We start from the raw sequence: 17831 nt of genomic DNA, 5'->3' as shown, positions 1-17831 counted from the left end.
TGTAGATCTACTTCTATACTATTTATATTCTGACAACTATATATCAATATAATTGGTTTCCTTGTAATCTTGCATACCTTATTTTATGTATTTAAAAATATCATTCTGAGAAGGATCCATTGACCTCACCATATTGTCAAAAGGATCCATGACATAAAAAAAAAATGTTAGGAACTCTTGGTCTAGAAATAAGTGAAATCCAGACTGTGGAGACCTTTAAATGTCAAAAGGAGGACTTTATTTCATCCTTGAAATTTTAGGCAACCACTAAAACTTATTAAGTAGGACAATGACAGTCAGACTTATGTTTTTTTTTCCTTGTTCAGTCATGAACAACTCTTCGTGACCCCATTTAGGGTGTTTTTGGCAAAAAAAATACTGGAGTGGTTTGTCATTTTCTCTTCATCTCATTTTTTAGATGAGAAAACTGAGGCAAAGCAAGTTTTCAGTGATTTGTCCAGGGTCACACAGAGAATAAGTGTCTGGGGCCAGATTTTAACTCAGATCTTCCTAAGAATGGTGATCTCTATTGATAGAGAGAGTTTGTGGTATGGTGACCTCTATTGCTAAGAGTTCCTTATATCAGGACCTCACACTAGCATTCCAAGCTGATGAAATCACATCTTTCCCATTTTGTTGTTTTGCCTTGAATTTGTTGAACCAATCCTTCTGGTGAGTCCGAAGTCAGGGTATAACAACTAACAATATGATCACCCCTTATTTTTTCATACGCCAGGACTTCCTTCTTTTATCTTTAGTTCGATTCAATTTGAGGCTATATAAGATGCAAAATTATGAGTAATATTTTTTCATTTGATTAAAAATCTCGAGGAGCTTAGTAAATTTTCTGTCTCTCCAGGAATAATTCCTCATCCATCATAACCCACCCCTCTGAAACTTGATACTTTGCTCTCCAGAAAATATAAAAATAAAAAAACAACCCCCATCCCCAAATAAAAAAAAAAAGCTCCTTTATAACAAATAAACACAGTCAAGCAAAGCAAATATTCATATTGGCAATGTCCAGGAATTAAAGTGTTTAAGTAACTATTGTATTATCTTCTCTTTTGAATTCATTGTATCATGTCCCTCTCCATGATAACAGAGAAGGGACAGCACTTTGAATTTCATGCCTCAGAAAGAAGTTGCCCTTTCAATGCTGAGATTTTGTGACTCTATAAATTAGTCTGATAGTCTGTTGCAATAGAGTAAAGTTGGTGCATAAATCAAGCTGAATCTTTTTTATTATTTTATTTTGTTTTGTTTTGTTTTGTTTTATTTTATTTTATTTTATTTTATTTTATTTATTTTTTAGGTTTTTGCAAGGCAAATGGGGTTAAGTGGCTTGCCCAAGGCTACACAGCTAGGTAATTATTAAATGTCTGAGGCCTGTTTGAATTCAGGTACTCCTGACTCCAGGGCTGGTGCTCTATCCACTGCACCACCTAGCCACCCCAATCAAGCTGAATCTTAAAGGAACTCACCTATGGTGTTGCATTCTGGGTGGGTTTGAAGAAATGGGGTCAAGTCATGTGCCAGAAGATGCAATAGGTAGGGAGGAGTAGGAGGGCTACACCCAAAGTGGGAACTCAGTATCTTTCCAGGAAGAGACTAGTGAAAGTTCTCCTAACAGTGTGAAATGACAAAGTATTGCTGAGATTTGACTGTTGCAGAAGTCAGAAAGAACAAAGGGAATGGACTGCTTCAGGAATCCCCCTCCCTTTTCTTCCAAGTAGATCTAGAAAACCAGTCAGCTGATCCATCAATCAACATGTTGGGAATACAAAGAAAAAAAGGTGAAATAGCCTATACCTTCAAAGAGCTTCCATTTTGTTGGGAAGAGATGAACCAAATGTACACAAACAAAATTAACCAAGATAATTTTGAAAGGGAGGATTTCAACAACTATGGGGAGGGAGATCAGGAAAGGCTTCTTGAGAAGAGAGTTTTTGAAAAGAGTTTAGGTGGAAATGGATTCCATTTGGAATTATCCTGTGAGACATCATGAAATGAATCATTAGAAATAATCTTTAATGTTGGTGACCTATGTGTTAGATGGTATCACATAGTAATTCCAGGTGTCTTCTTTGACAAACATGGCAGAATACACTTAGCAGACCATTTAATTCAATTCAGCTTGATACATAGTGAGCTTCTATTATGTCTCTGTCCCTGTGTGGGTATAGTAGGGGAGACAAGAGGAGGAACTACAACTCCTGTTCTCACATAACTTTTTGTCCCTTTTGAAAAAAACATCATTGTTCATGTAATGCTAGTAGAGAACCCTATGCTGCACTCTGTTTTGGTGATCTTTCAGGATATAAGAGCTACAATTCCTTTATTAAGCCAGAGTTCTTTAAAATACATTTTCATTTTTTAATTCTGAATTTGACAGATACCCTTTTCATTTTTAATATTTGTAATTTGGCTTTCTCTCTTTTTTAAAAATAATCAGATTAACCAAAGGTTTATCTATTTTATTATTATTTTTCCATAAAAGTTTTCTTACTTTCAATTTTATTAGTTTTGACTTTGATTTTCAGAATTTCTAATTTGCTATTTAATTAGGAATTTTTAATTTGTTTTTCCCCCAACTCAATTCATTGGTGTTTTCTTTCTTTTTTTAATCATGTAAACATTTCAAGATATAAAATTTCTCCTAATAACTCCTTTGATTGTATGCTACAAGTTTTAGTATACTGTTTCATCATTGTCATTGTCTTGGAAAAAATATTAATTATTTCTATGATTGTTGTTTGATTTACTCATTCTTTAAAATTAAATTTAGTTTCTAATTAATTTTAGTCTATCTTTCCATGGTCCTTTATTACATGTGATTTTTATTGCCTCATGATTTGAAAAGGATGTATTTAATGAACTGATGCTGAAGGAGATGAACAGAACCAGAAGGACATTGTACACCCTAACAGCAACATGGGGGTGATGATCAAGCTTAATGGGCTTGCTCATTCCATCAATGCAATAATCAGGGACAATTTTAGGGTATCTGTGACAGAATACCATCTGTATCTAAGGAAAGAACTGTGGAATTTAAACCAAGACCAAAGACTATTACCTTCATTTTTTTTTAAAGTTGTCTTATGTAGAGCACAATTTTGCTGTCTCTAATATTTTATTTTTTCCTCAAGGATATGGTTTTTCTCTCAACACATTCAATTTTTATCAATGCATAACATGGAAAAATGTAAAGATTATCAGACTGCCTTCTGAGGGATGGGGGAGGAAGGAAGGGAGGTTAGGGGGAAATTGTAAAATTCAAAACCTTACAAAAATGATAGGTAGAAACTACTACTGTATATAATTGGGAAAAAATAAAATATTTATATAAAAAAAGAAAATGCATTTAAAATTTCTGCCTTTCTGCATTTGGTTGTGAGGTTTTTAATGTCCTAATACATGGTCAATTTTTGTGTATGTGCCATGTACCATAGAGAAGAAGGTATATTCCTTTCTAACCTCATTCAGTTTTTTCCAGAGTTCTATCATATCTAAAATTCTATTCTCCTCTTTAACTTCTTTCTTGTTTATTTTATGATTAGATTTATCTAATTTTGAGAGAAGGATCTTGAGATAGCCCACTCATATAGTTTTGTTGTCTATGTTTTCTTGTAACTCATTTAACTTCTCCTCTAAGAATTTGGATACTGTGCCTTTTGAGGCATATATGTTTAGTATTTATATTACATCATAGTCTATGGTACCTTTTAAGAAGATGTAATTTTCTTCCTTATCCCTTTTAATGAGATATATTTTTTGCTTTGTATGAGATAAGGATTGCTACCCCTGCTTTTTCCCACTTCAGTTGAAGCACAATATATTCTGTTCCAGCCTTTTACCTTTTCTCTGTCCGTACTTATCTGCTTCAAATGTGTTTTTTGTAAACAACATATTATAGGATTTTTTGGTTTTCATTCCATTCTGCTGTCCACTTCCATTATATGAGAGTCTTCATCCCAATCACATTTTGCAGTTATGAGTACCAACTCTGTATCACCCTCCTGCTAACTTCCCCCAATTTATATTTTTTTCTCTCCTTTCACTCTATTCCTCCTCATCAGTGTTTTGTTTCTGATCATGTCCTCCTTCAATCTGCCCTATCTTCCATCAGCCTCCCTCCCTTTTCTTTCCCCTTTCCTCTTTTGTTTTTCCCTACCTTCCCCCTTCTGTCAATTTCTCTTCTCCTTTCCCCTTTCCTGTCCTAATTCTCTTTTTTCCTAAATCTCCTTTTTCAAGGAGATATTTTACATTTTCTTCAATTTTTTTCACTTTTTAAATTTTTGCTTGACTGATTCTTTTTGGGGGGGGGTTTAATTTATTTTTTTATTCTCATTTTGTACAAATTTTTTTTTACATTAATAAAATATACTTGTTTACAAGTAAACAAAATACCCCTCCCCCATGGAATATAGATAGACTTGCTTGGGCAGAAAAGTAAAGGGGAGAGAAAAAAATTAAAATAAAAAATAATAGTAATAATTGTAGGTATGGCCAGGTGGCGCAATGGACGAAGCACCAGCCCTGGAGCCATGAGCACCCGAGTCCATATCCAGCCTCACAAACCCAATAATCACCCAGCCATGTGACATGCAAGCCACCCAATCCCCACTGCCCTGCAAAAACCAGAAAGAAGAAAAAAAAGACCCAAAATAAAATAAAATAGTAATAATAGTAGGGGTGGCTGGGTGGCAGACAGAGCATTGGCCCTTGAGCCAGGAGTACCTGGGTCCAAATCCGGCCTCAGACACCCAAAGATCACCCCACTATGTGGCCCCAGGCAGGCCACCCAGACCCACCTGCCCAGCACCCTCCCCCAAATAATAATAACAAAAAATGTGCTTCAGTCTTTGTTCCAACACCATCAACTCTGTCGTGAGTGGATCACATTCTTTATGATAGTCCATCACAAAAGTTACTTCCATATTTTTCCAACGTTGCCATTGCTGATCGCAACTCCCTCCTTTCTTATTTCTCCACTACCATGTACTATATTTTCTCTCTCCTTTCACTCTGACTCTGCTGTAGGGTCGCTGAGTGGCACAGCAGACAGATCCCTGGTCCTGGGGCCAAGAAACCCTGAGCCCCTATACCACCCCATAGGCCCAGAATCCACCTGGCCCTATGGGTTCTGAGCAGGCCATCCAATCCCAGCCCCTTGCAAGAAGTAAAAAAGAAAATGTGTTATATCTGACCACTGTCCTCCCATGGTCCATCCGCTCCTCCTTTATTCACATCCCCACCCTTACCCCCTGCTCCCCACTCCTTCTTACTCCAGTTGTCTATACCCCATTGAGTATATTTGCTGTTTCCTCTCCTAGCCATCTCTGATGAGAGCAAAGGTTCCCTCATTCCCCCTTGCCTCCCCCCCTTCCATATCATTGTAATAAAAAAAAATCTTATTATGTGAAATATCTTGGACTATTCCCCCTCTCCTTTTTCTTTCTCCCATTCCATTTCCCTTTTTTCCTATTGACTCCATTTTTACGCCATATTTTATCTTCAAATTCAGCTTTCTCCTGTGCTTCAACTATAAAAGCTCCTTCTACCTGCTCTATTAATTGAGGTTCATATGAGTATTATCAGTATCATTTTTCTATACATGCAGTTCATCCTCATTAAGTCCCTCATATTTACACCCTCTCCTCCAATCTCCATGCTTCACCTGAGTCCTGTATCTGAAGATCAAATCTTCTGTTCAGCTCTGGCCATTCCAAAAGGAACCTTTGAAATTCCCCTGGTTCATTGAAAGTCCATCTTTTTCCCTGGAAGAGGACATTCAGCTTTGCTGGGTAGTTCATTCTTGGCTGCATTCTAAGCTCTTTTGCCTTCCGGTATATTGTATTCCAAGCCCTACGAGCTTCCAATGTAGTTGCTGCTAAGTCCTGTGTGATCCTGACTGCAGCTCCACGATATTTGAACTGTGTCCTTCTGGCTGCTTGTAATATTTTCTTTTTGACTTGGGAGTTCTGGAACTTGGCTATAATATTCCTGGGGGTTGGTTTTTTGGGATCTCTTTCTCGGGGGGATCGGTGGATTCTCTCCATTTCTATTTTACCTTCTGCTTCTAGAATATTAGGGCAATTTTCCTGTAGTAATTCTTTGAAAATGATGTCAAGGCTCTTTTCTTGATCATGACTTTCAGGTATTCCAATAATTTTCAAATTATCTTTCCTAAGTCTGTTTTCCATATCAGTTGTTTTTTCAATGAGATATTTCACATTTTTTCTAATTTTTCATTTTTTTGGTTTTGAAATATTGATTCCTGGTTTCTCATAAATTCATCAATCTCCCTGAATTCTATTCTTTGTTTGAAGGATTTGTTCTCCCCAGAGACTTTTCTTATCTCTTTTTCCATCTGGCCAATTTTTAAAGCATTGTTCTCCTCAATAACTTTTTGAACTGTTTTATCCATTTGACCTAAGCTGGTTTTTAGCATGCTATTTTCTTCAGCATTTTTTTGGATTTCCTTGACTAAGCTGCTGACTTCATTTTCATATTTTTCCTGCATCTCCTCTCATTTCTTTACCCAGTTTTTCTTCCAACTCCCTCATTTGATTTTCAAAGTCTTTTTTGAGATCTATCATAGGCTGAACCCAATTTCTGTTTTTCTTGGAGTCTTTAGATGCAGGAGCTTGTGCTTCCTCATCTTCAGACTGAGTATTTTGATCCTTCTTGGGCTCATTTGTAAAATATTTCTCAATGGTATTCCTTTTGTTTCTTTGCTTGTTCATTTTCCCAGCCTAAGCTTGTTTTTTGAGGTGCTTCCTGAGCTTTTGGAACACTCCCACAAGGGTCTCAGTGTGTGAGGTTCTGTAGTCCCTCCTGGTCTGTGAATGACCATAAGCACCCCCCTCTGCCACGGGGCCGAGGTGGGGGGGCCCTGTTGTTCTATGGGGGGGGCCTAGACTGCAATCAGGATCTGAATGTGGTCAGAGCCCCAGAGTCCTGTTCCTGGGACAGAGGACAGAACTCTCTATCTTTACTCCCCTCCAGCAGCTCAATGGGCTCGTGCCCTGGGGGCTCCTGCTTACCGGCTCCACCTGCTTCTGTTTCCAGGTCTAGGCTGCTGAAAGACCAAGCTGCTTGCAGTGTGCCCTGGGGGCTGGGCTCCACGTGCTCCCTCTGTCAGAGGTCCCCCGCTGTTCCCCCACTTTGTGCCCGGTGCTCCCTGGGGTGCAGCTCAGGAGACTCCCCCACTGCTGTGATCCATGGCTCCCAGCGCCCTGGGGCTGCCTCTGGGAGGCTGAAGTTCTTTCCCTCCAGCGCACCACCCCTCCAGCGGGCCACCCCTCCAACCCCAGGGAGCAGAGCCTTTCTGCTCTTTCCCAGGTTACCTTGAGTAGGAGAACTGCCTCACTGGGTCCCTTTGTGGGTTCTGTCTCTCGAAAGTTTAGTTAGAGTCCTTAGTTTATGAGTTTTTATCAGAGAGCTCCTAAGACTCGATCCCTTCATGTCGCCATCTTGGCTCTGCCTGATGCCATCTTGGCTCTGCCTGATTCTTGATATCTTATAGAGTCATTAGTTTCTACTTGCCCTATTCTATTTTTAAATAATTCTCTGTAGGGTAAGATAAACTTCAAAACACAGCTGAGTCTATGTGTTATTCCCTCCTTGAGTCAAATCTGATGAAAGTAAGATTCAAGTAATTCTCACCCCTCCTCCCTTCTTTCTCTCTCTTTTGTAATAGGCCAATAGGTGACACAGTGGATAGAAGACTAGCCTTGGAGTCAGGAGGATGGGAGTTCGAATCCAGTCTCAGACACTTGACCATGTAACCCCAATTGACTAGCATTCATGGCTATCAGTCATCCTGATTCATATCCAGTCCACTGGACCCAGATGACTCTGGAGAAGAAAGTGAGGTTAGTGACTTGGCACAGCCCTGCCCCCCCCTCCAATCCAATTCACCTCCCTGATGTTGTAGTCTTCTATAAAAATGAAGGACAAACACTGTTGTGTCTTTTCATGTGATGTAATTATTCCATTCCTTCTCTCCCTTCCTCCAGTCCCAGTATAATCCCCCCCCTTTTAATGTCTTAATTTTTTTATATCATCCCATTAAAATCAACTTATGTCCTTGCCTTCTGTCGAAGTATACTCCCTCTAATAGTGATAAATTTATCAACAGTTATAAATATTCTCCTCCCATGTAGAAATCCAACCAAATTAATCCTATTGGATAACATTCTTTTTCTTTTCCCCATTTATATTTTTATGTGTCTCTTGAGTTATATTTAACAATCAAATTTTCTCTTCAGCTCTGATTTTTTTCATTAAGAAAATTTAAGTCACCTATTTTGTTAAAAGCCTATTTTTCCCCTGGAAGAGTATATTCAGTTTTGTTGGATAGTTGATTCTTGGTTGTAATCCAAATTCCCTTGCCCTCCAGAATATTGTATTCCAGGTCCTTCTCTTCTTTAATATTCTTGCTGTCAAATCCTGTGTAATCCTGATTGTGGTTCCTTTTTATTTGAATTGTTTCTTTCTGCCTGCCCGCAGTATTTTCTTTTTGACCTGATAATTCTGAAATTTGGCTACAATATTTCTTGGAGTTTTCATTTTGGGATTCCTTTCAGGAGATGATTGATGAATTCTTTCAATGTCTGGGATATTAGTGCAGTTTTCCTTGATGTTTTCTTGAAAGATGTTGTTTAGGCTCTTTTGGTGATCATGTCTTTCAGATATTTTAGTAATTCTTAAATTATCTCTTCTGGATTTATTTTCCAGATCAGTTGTTTTTTCAAGGAGATATTTTACATTTTCTTCTATTTTTTCACTTTTAAAATTTTTGCTTGACTGATTTTTGATCTCATAGAGTCATTAGTTTCTACTTGTCCTATTCTATTTTTGAATGCATTATTTTCTTTCAGTTAGCTTTTGCATCAGCTTTTTCATTTGGTCAATGCTATTTTTAAAAGAATTATTTTTTTCCTTTTTCTCAATTTATTTTTTAAAAGATTTGTTTTATTCAGTCAATTTTTGTTCTTCCTTTTTCAAGATGATGAATTTCTCTTGCATTTATTTTCCCAATTTTTCTACTTGATTTTTAAAAATACTTTTAAAGTTCTTCCAAGAAGTCTTTTTGGACTGGAGATAAACTGATATTCTTTATGCAGTATTTTTCTGCTGTCCTCTTCTGAGATAGTGTTTTGCTCTTCCATACTTTCAAAATAGATTTCTATTTGACAGTGCTTTGACAGTGGATTCTGCTGCCCCACCTTTTTGTGTAGGAAGGGTCTACTCAAAGACCTTCTGCTTTTTTTAAGGCTAATTTAGCCTAATTTTAGGCTCAACAGACTGGAGTCATCTAAACACCAGTCATGTTGACTGAACAGGGGACCTGAAGTACCTGTTTTGGAGCCTCTCAGCTGGCATGTTATGGCATTGCTCTGCTGAGCCAGGATTCAGGGGCTTCTATTGTAGATCTCTGCACCACAAACACTCAGGTTGGCCTCATCTGCACTCCACCTTCTTGGTCTCAGCTTCCTGCGCTGTATTCATTTTTGCTCCCTTCACCCTAGTGAGACTGACATTTCTAGATATCTTGAAGCTGGAAAATGCTCTAATTTGTTCTTTTTGTGGGTTGTGTCAAGAATACATTTGGAGACTTGATTAACATTGTTTCTGAAGGAAGATTGGGAGAGTGCAGGAAAATTCCTGGCTTCTCTCCACCATCTTCACTCTTGAACTTGACAAATGCCACAAAATCTGAACATTGCTATATATACTAACAACAAAGAAGGTAAAAATTTGAATTTATTTTTATTCTGAACTTAATAAACACCAAATAAAATGGACATTTTTGTCTTCACAGTTAGAAAAATAATCTTCATTAAGAAGCACTGTGGTGTCATATGGATCCTATCATAGACACTAGATTTATAATTCTGATCAATACTCTGCGTCTATTTTGTTATTTGTAAAATATGGGGGGGTTGGATTTGATATTCTCTTTGTTCCTTTCAGCTCTATATCCATGATTTTATAATCCTAAATACATAAAAATGCATCATGTTAGTTCCAAAGCTGTCATGCTTTGTCTGCATTTTCCTCAGACTCTCTTTTTGTATATTTCAAAATGCTTCATTGGCACCAATTTTTTTTTCTCCTACTACACTATCATAAGCCCCACCCTCAATCCTGACCTTAAAAACTACAACGCAAAGCAAAACAAACAAAATCTCCCTTGTAACATATATACTTAGTCAAGCAAAGTAAATAGACATTAGCAATATTCAAAAATGTAAGCCTCATTCTGTACCTCTAGATCATCACTAATCTGTAAAGTGGTGGGAAGTATGTTTTATCAGAGTCCTCTGGAGTCATGGTTGGTCATTGCATTGATAAGAGTACTTAAGTCTTCCAAAGATGTTTTTCTTTACAATGTTGTTACATTAATTATTTTCCTATTTCTCATTTCACTCTACATCAGATCATGCAAATCCACCTAGGACTTTTATTTATCCCTTTTATTTATTCAGTTATTCTCCAAACAACAGGCACTACATTGATTTCCAGTGTTTTGCTTCAACAAAAAGTGCTGCTATGAATATTTTTGTACAAATAAGTGCTATACATTTTTCATATTATATCATTGGAGTAGTGGTACAGGGATATCTCAGAATTTTTGTGGGTTAGGTTTTAGACCACTGCAATAAAGTGAATATTGCATTAAAGCAGTTCACAGGAATTTTTTGTTTTCCTAGTACATTTAAAAGTTATGTTTACAGTATATTATTTCTATTAAGTGTGTCATTGTATTACATTTTAAAATGTACATACTTAATTAAACTACTTTATTGATAAAAAGGCTAACAGTCATCTGAGTGAATCATAATCTTTTTGTTGATGGAAGGTCTTGCCTCAATACTGATGACTGTTGACTAATCAGATAGTGGAGTGGTTATAACAGTTTCTTAAAATAAGATAGCAATTAAGTTTGCCACATCACTTGACTCTTTCTTTTCCTTGAACACTTAAAGACCATCATAATTAGTTGGTCTAATTTCTATATTGTTATGTCTCAGGGAATAGGAAGTCTAAAGGAAAGGGAGAGAGTCAGGGGAATGGCCAGTGGAGCAGTTACAATACATGGAACATTTATTTATTAAGTTTACCATCTTATGTAGACAAAGTTCATGGTACTTCCAAATAGTTAAAAGAGTAACAGCAAAGATCACAGATTACCATAGAAGATATAATAATAATAATGAAAAAGTTTGAAATATTGCAAGAATTAGTAAAATATAACCCAGAGACATGATGTAAGCAATGCTGTTGGATAAAAAGGCACTAATTGATTTGCTTGCTATAGGGTTGTCACAAATCTTCAGTTTGTAAAACAAAAACAAAAGCCCCTACAATATTAGAGAACTGCAATAAGGTAGAATACAATAAAACAAGGCATTGTTTTCAATAGCATTTACAGATAATAAGGTCTGTATTGTTTGACTAAAGAATATTTACACTGAAGTGACTTTTATAGTTATAATTCCAAATTGTTTTCTAGAAGGATTGTACTAAATCATAGCTTTGATTAATTTTGATAATTTTCATTTCTCTTTTTTTGACAACCTTGTCAATTTAATGAGTATGAAGGAAAATCTCAGAGTTGTTTTAATTTGTGTTTTCTTATTATTCTCTTTGAGGATGCTTTCATATGTTGTTAATAGTTTGTTTTTCTTTCAAAAAATTAAAAAAATTTAGAAAATAATATTTGTTTTTCATGAAGCAATTGCTTTAAAAATTAATCTTTATTTTCTACTACTCTACCATTGAGCTGTTTAAAAAGCAATCTCTTAATACATACATATCAACACAATTCAAGAAAACACTAGCCAACACATGCATCTTAAAATGTATGTCTCTGAGGCAGCTGGGTGGTGCAGTGGATAGAGCACTGGCCTTGGAGTCAGGAGTACCTGAGTTCAAATCCAACCTCAGACACTTAATAATTACCTACCTGTGTGGCCTTGGGCAAGCCACTTAACCCCATTGCTTTGAAAAATCTAAAAAACAAACAAAAAATAAACCAAAAAAAATGTATGTTTCTTTAGCTCATTACCACTCTGTCATAAGGTGAGTGGTGTGTTTCATTTTCATTCTTTTGAACTTGTCCTTTATGACTGAGTTCTCATGTTTTTCAAAGATGGTTTTTCTCTATAATGTTTTTAGGTTTTTTTTTTTTTTTTTTTTTTTTTTTTGCAAGGCAATGGGTTAAGTGGCTTGCCCAAGGTCACACAGCTAGGTAATTATTAAGTGTCTGAGGTCGGATTTGAACTCAGGTACTCCTGACTCCAGGACTAGTGCTCTATCCACTGCGCCACCTAGCTGCCCCTCTATAATATTTTTTTTATTGTTTATATTGTTTCTCATTAAATTCACTTCATTCGATAGAGAATTCAGTTCATAAAGGAGAGAAATGTAAATTAAATTAACTTTGAGGTTCTATTTCAGACCCACCAGAATGGAAAGGTGACAAAAGAGGAAACGACAAATGCTAGAGGGTCTATGAGAAAATAGTGACACCTAGGGCAAAGTTGATGAAACTGTGAATTAATCCAATCATCTTCAAAAGCAAAAAAGTTTTCTTTGGACTTGTCCATGTCATCATTTCTTATTATACAATAATATTCCATTATATCATATACCATAGCTTGTTTAGTTATTCTTTCAGTTTTCAATTTTTGGTTACCACAAAATGAACTTCTATAAATATTTTAATATAGCTATCATTTATATAGATATACATATATTAATATTTTAACACTTTATTATAAAGAAATATAGATATGCATAAAATACAAGCATTTTGTACATTTTTCACTTTAAAAAATTTTTTTGGATGGGCAATATAGTTCTAGTAGTGTTACAGCTAGGTCAAAGGGCTATGAAGTTTGATAACTTTCTGGGCATAGTTTCAAACTCCTTTCCAGGGTGGCTGAACCAAATCCACCAACAGTTCCCTAGTGTCCCTATTTTCTTACAGCCCCTCTAACATTTGTCATTTTCTTCTTTGATCATTTTTTTTGCATTTTGATAAGTCTAATATAGAACTTCAAAGTTGCTTTAATGCTTATTTCTCTACCTATTAGTTAATTTAGAGTATTTTCTATGCATAATTATTGATAACTTAGATTTCTTCCCTTGAAGAATGTATACTTTGGCTATTTATCTATTGGGGAATGGTTCTATGTTTTATATGTGATTCAGTTCCTAACCCATATCTTGGATATGAGATATTTATCAGAAAAACTTGTTTTAAGTTTTTTTCTCCATTTACTAGTTGCCCTTTTAATTTTTATACATTATTTATTTACATAGATTTATTTGTGCAAAAATGTGTGCAAAATTTCTTAAATGTTACATAATTAAAATTGTTTATTTAATCTTGTCTGTTCTTCTCTATCATTTATTTAATCACAAACTTCCTATCTATAGATCCAAAAGGAATTTTAACTTGTTCCTCTAATTTATCTATAATGTGACCTTTTATACTTAGGTCATTTAGGTATTTGTGAGTGAGGTGAACTCATCTCAGTATACCATGTGAGGCATTGAGCCAAATATAATTTCTGCCAGAATGTTTTCCAGTATCCTAGTTAAATAGTGAGCTCTTCCCCAGTCTTTGGATTTAGCAAACACTCTGCTATTGCATTTGTTTGCTATTATATATTGTGTACCTAATCTATTTACTCATCCACCTCTCTTTTTTTAAAACTAATACAAAATATTTTAAATTACTTCATTTTGTTGTATAATTTGAGTTCTGGTACTGATTGATAGCCTTTACTTCCTCTTTTTTCTCATTATTAGTTTTTATATTCTTGACCTTTGTTCCTCCACATGAATTTTGTTATGATTTCTAGTTCTATAACATAGGATATTGAATTTATTGTTATAACCCTGAATAGATAAATTAATTTAGATAGTATTGTTATTATGTTGGATTAACCTACCCATGAGAAATTAATGTTTCTTTAATCAATTTAATCTGTCTTCATTTTTACATAGAGTATATTGTAATTAGATTCATATAGACTTTGAATATATTTTGGAAGATATACTTTCATGGATATTATAGCTTCTTTAATTATTTATATGATTATATTTTTTCTCTAATTCTTCTTATGAAGATTTTTGGATTATTTATAAGACTGAAAATGATAAATGAAAATTTATCTTATATCCTGCGACTTTGCTAAAATTGTAAATGATTTCAATTAATATTTTATTCATTTATTGATTGATTGATTAATTGATTGATTGATTTATTGATATCAATTAATATTAAGTAAACTGTTGAGTCCCTTTCCAGACTAACTTAAGCTTTACCCAGGTGAATGTTGAAGGGATGGAGACAAGAGAGACAAGTTCTCCCTGTACACCAAGATCTCCATCAAGATCTCCTAGATCTCCCAGATCTTCATTTATTAGACCAAATACAAGTGTTTAAATGTCCTCCCCAGTCCCTAGTCCATTCCTACTCCTGTGGCACAATTCCTTCCTCCTGAAGCAAAATTTCTTAATTCAATTACGTAATGAATGCATGAATCCACATATTTATCCCAGAAGGGGGTCATGATTTGTGATATTTTCCTTACCATAAAGGTGTGATGTTAGATGAGGCAAAGAATATATAACATAAGTAACCGATTGACAATTATATCAATTTAATATCAAAACAAATCAGATAGCACAAATATCTCTTTCCCAAAAGAATCATTAAATTATATGATTCAATATTCCCAAATTCCTAGAAATACAATTTATCCTAATATAATTTACTTCTGAATTACACACACACACACACACACACACACACACACACACACACACACACACCGACACAAACAACAGAAACAACTTTCTTGGCACATATTTACCAAGCTGAGATTAGTACCCTGGCCAGTACCAGATCTCAGAATATAGAGACAGTTTCCCACCTCTCCAGGCCAGTAATAGAGATGTGAAAAATGTCCTATTGATAATTAAATACACATATGCACATATAACACACCAAAATACTAAACATAAACAGAGGCTCCATTAACAGATGAAAGTCCCAGAAAAAAGTCTTCTTTCCCCTTTTTTCTTAACTAATTGTTCATGAAGTTTCTGAATCAAACACTTATTGCCCACCCCCCCAACCAGGAAGAAGGCATGGAGGTCCCTTGATTTCTAAAATAATTTTTGGGGGGTTTTTGCTCTTCCTGTAGTGAAACATGCATACTTCTGAGATATAAGTTTAAGTTTCGAAATTCTAAAAAAGATTTCCCTTCTCCCTCCCCACCTCCCTCTGCAGAAGGTAGGAGCAGCAGAGAATGAGAGAGAACATTTGAAATTACTTGAGTTGTTGACAACAGTTCATTTTGGAGTTGTTGCATTTTTCTGAGCAGTAGTCAACACCATTCCAAACTGTCCAATAACATGTGACATTTTTGCTCTCAACACAGGAAGTACAGTTAGTGTGTGCTTCATGGCTTTCTGGTGCTGGAACAAGAGTCATGGTGTGCTTGGTTGTAGGCTGGAGAGTGAAATTTGTTGTGGCTTCTGAAGTGGAATTCGTTGTAGGTGTGAGAGTCAGCATCAGGGTCTGCGGTACCAAGGAAGAGTATCTAAAGTTGACCGTAGGTTTAGGGGTTTGGGTTGAGCTTAGCATATATAGTGTAGTCAGGCTGGCAGCCATGGCCAAAAGGAACAGCAAGCAGGTCCCCTGCATCCTCTTCATGATGTTGGTATGGAATGCTGCTGAGGAAGAAGCTCCATACCCTAAGGTGCTACCTTGAAGACTGTACTTCCTGTGGGCTCCTCAATGCTAAATACTTATTTGTTTCTTCTTGCTTTCACTTTACACCTTGTTCCAACTTCCTTAAAATCAGTCCCATGGTTACAATCAACCTGTTAGCTTCTCTGAAGACTTCTGCTTTAGGATGTCACCTAGATGTTGCTTGTATCTGCTGGTCCTTATGCTGGACTCCACTCAGATAGCTCCGCCTTTGTGTCCCTGTTTGGGCACCATTTGTTAAGTTCCTTTTAGACTAGCTGCTCAGGAAGTGTTAGGTTCCTGCTGGTTAGTTTATCCTTACCCAGATGAACATTGAAGGGGTGGGAGATAAGGATCACAAGTTCTCCAAGATCTCCTTGATCTCCCAGATCTCTGTTTATTAGACCAAATACCAGTGTTTAAATATCCTCCCCAGGCTCTAGTCCACTCCCACTCCTGTGGCAGTCTACAATCCACCAGTAAATAATGCTCTGGTGCTAGAGGACACCAGGTGATGAAATTTTACAGTACTTCCACACACAACACTCCCTTACAGTAAATCATCATAATAATTCTTCAAAAAGTGATAATTTAGTTTCTTCTTTACCTATGCTAATTGATTCAATTTTTTCTTGCTTAATTTCTCTAGCTAGAATTCAACTTCTAGCAAAGATATTTTCAGCATTTGTTTTTCTGTAAGGTTTTTAGTTCCACATTTTTCTTCTTCCCTCCTTTCCATCCTCCCAACCCTTGATGGCAAGAAATCTGATATAGATTTTATTTCCATATTATTATAACTAGTGTTTTCCAGAGCCATGTTAAATAGTTGTGGTGGCAGTGGGCATCCTTGCTTTTCCTCTGATCACATTGGACATACCTCTAACTTTTGTTCAATATATTAATATTTTGTTCTTGAATTTAGAGAAATATTATACTAAAAATGGTTCATTTTCCTGTCATTTCTAGAGTTGTAAATAAAAATCAATGTTGGATTTTATCAAAATCTTTTTAGCATCCACTGATATGTCTATATTTTAAAAAGTTATTTAGATTATTAATGTGACTTATTATATTTATAGTCTTCCTCAGTTTGAACCAACCTTGCTTTTTGGTAAAAAATCCATGTAACAGTGTATTATATTTCTAATATTTCATTATAGAATACCTGTTATTATTTTATTTAAAAGTTTTACATCAATGGTCTTTATGGATAATGATCTGTAGTTTTCTTTCTATATTTTGTCTCTTCTTGGTTTTAGGTTTTTGATTTTTTTCTTTTGAGAACTGTTCATATATTCTATGACCTTTTATATATTAGGACAAGTGTACATCTGTCATTCTAACAATGTGTCCAGCCCATTGTAGTAATGTTGAAATGTTAGGTAGCTTAGCTCAAGAAAGGACTTCAGTGTCTGGTGGCTTCTCCTACCAGGTGAGGTCAGCAGTGAGGTCGGCACAAAAAACCTTCAGTTTGGAGGTCAGTCTAATAACTCTTCTCTCCATACTTTCTTTCAGAGCCACCCAAATACTGAGCTAGCTCTGGCAATGTGAATGTTAACCTCACTATCAATGTGACCCTCCCTGGAAAGGACACTACCAAGGTAAATGAACTTGTCCACAGTACCCAAAACTTCTCCATTTGCTGTAACCAATAGTTCCACAAAAGGATAGTGTTGTGCTGGCTGATGGACCATTTGTGTTTTCTTTGTGTTAATTGTTAGACCAAAATGAGCTTCAGAGGCTGCATTGAGTGCACATTTATCTGCAATCAGAAGGTCATGCACCAACACTTCCTCCACTTTGGTCTTGGCTTGTAGCCTTTTCAAGTTGAGGAATTTGCCATCAGTGTAGTAGCTGACCTTGAGGCTATGTTCATCCTCAGTAAAGGCATTTGATAACACCACTGAAAACATAATGTTAAAAAAATTCTTTGTTTCACTTCATTAGTGATTGAGAACTCTTGGGAGCATTGTCCACTATTCAGAACTCAGGCATGCATGCTGCCATGGCACTGATTTACAATATTGATAAACTTCTCTGGGCAACC

At 35.9% G+C, this 17831-nt stretch overlaps 1 long non-coding RNA gene across 3 annotated transcripts in view; it reads left to right on the top strand.

Moving 5' to 3' along the window:
- Nucleotides 1–17831, top strand: part of LOC141506606 (uncharacterized) — a 226245-nt gene that overhangs the window by 135089 nt on the left and 73325 nt on the right. For all 3 annotated transcript variants that reach the window (XR_012473923.1, XR_012473924.1, XR_012473925.1), the window contains 2 exons: nt 7706–7880; nt 17300–17385. This is a non-coding gene — a long non-coding RNA (uncharacterized LOC141506606). The remainder of the gene's footprint in view (nt 1–7705; nt 7881–17299; nt 17386–17831) is intronic.

This window comes from Macrotis lagotis, chromosome 1 (genome assembly GCF_037893015.1).
Source record: "Macrotis lagotis isolate mMagLag1 chromosome 1, bilby.v1.9.chrom.fasta, whole genome shotgun sequence".
NCBI classification, from domain to species: domain Eukaryota; kingdom Metazoa; phylum Chordata; class Mammalia; order Peramelemorphia; family Peramelidae; genus Macrotis; species Macrotis lagotis.
The sequence above is the reverse complement of the archived record's forward strand: the minus strand, read 5'-3'. Positions and strand labels throughout refer to the sequence as shown.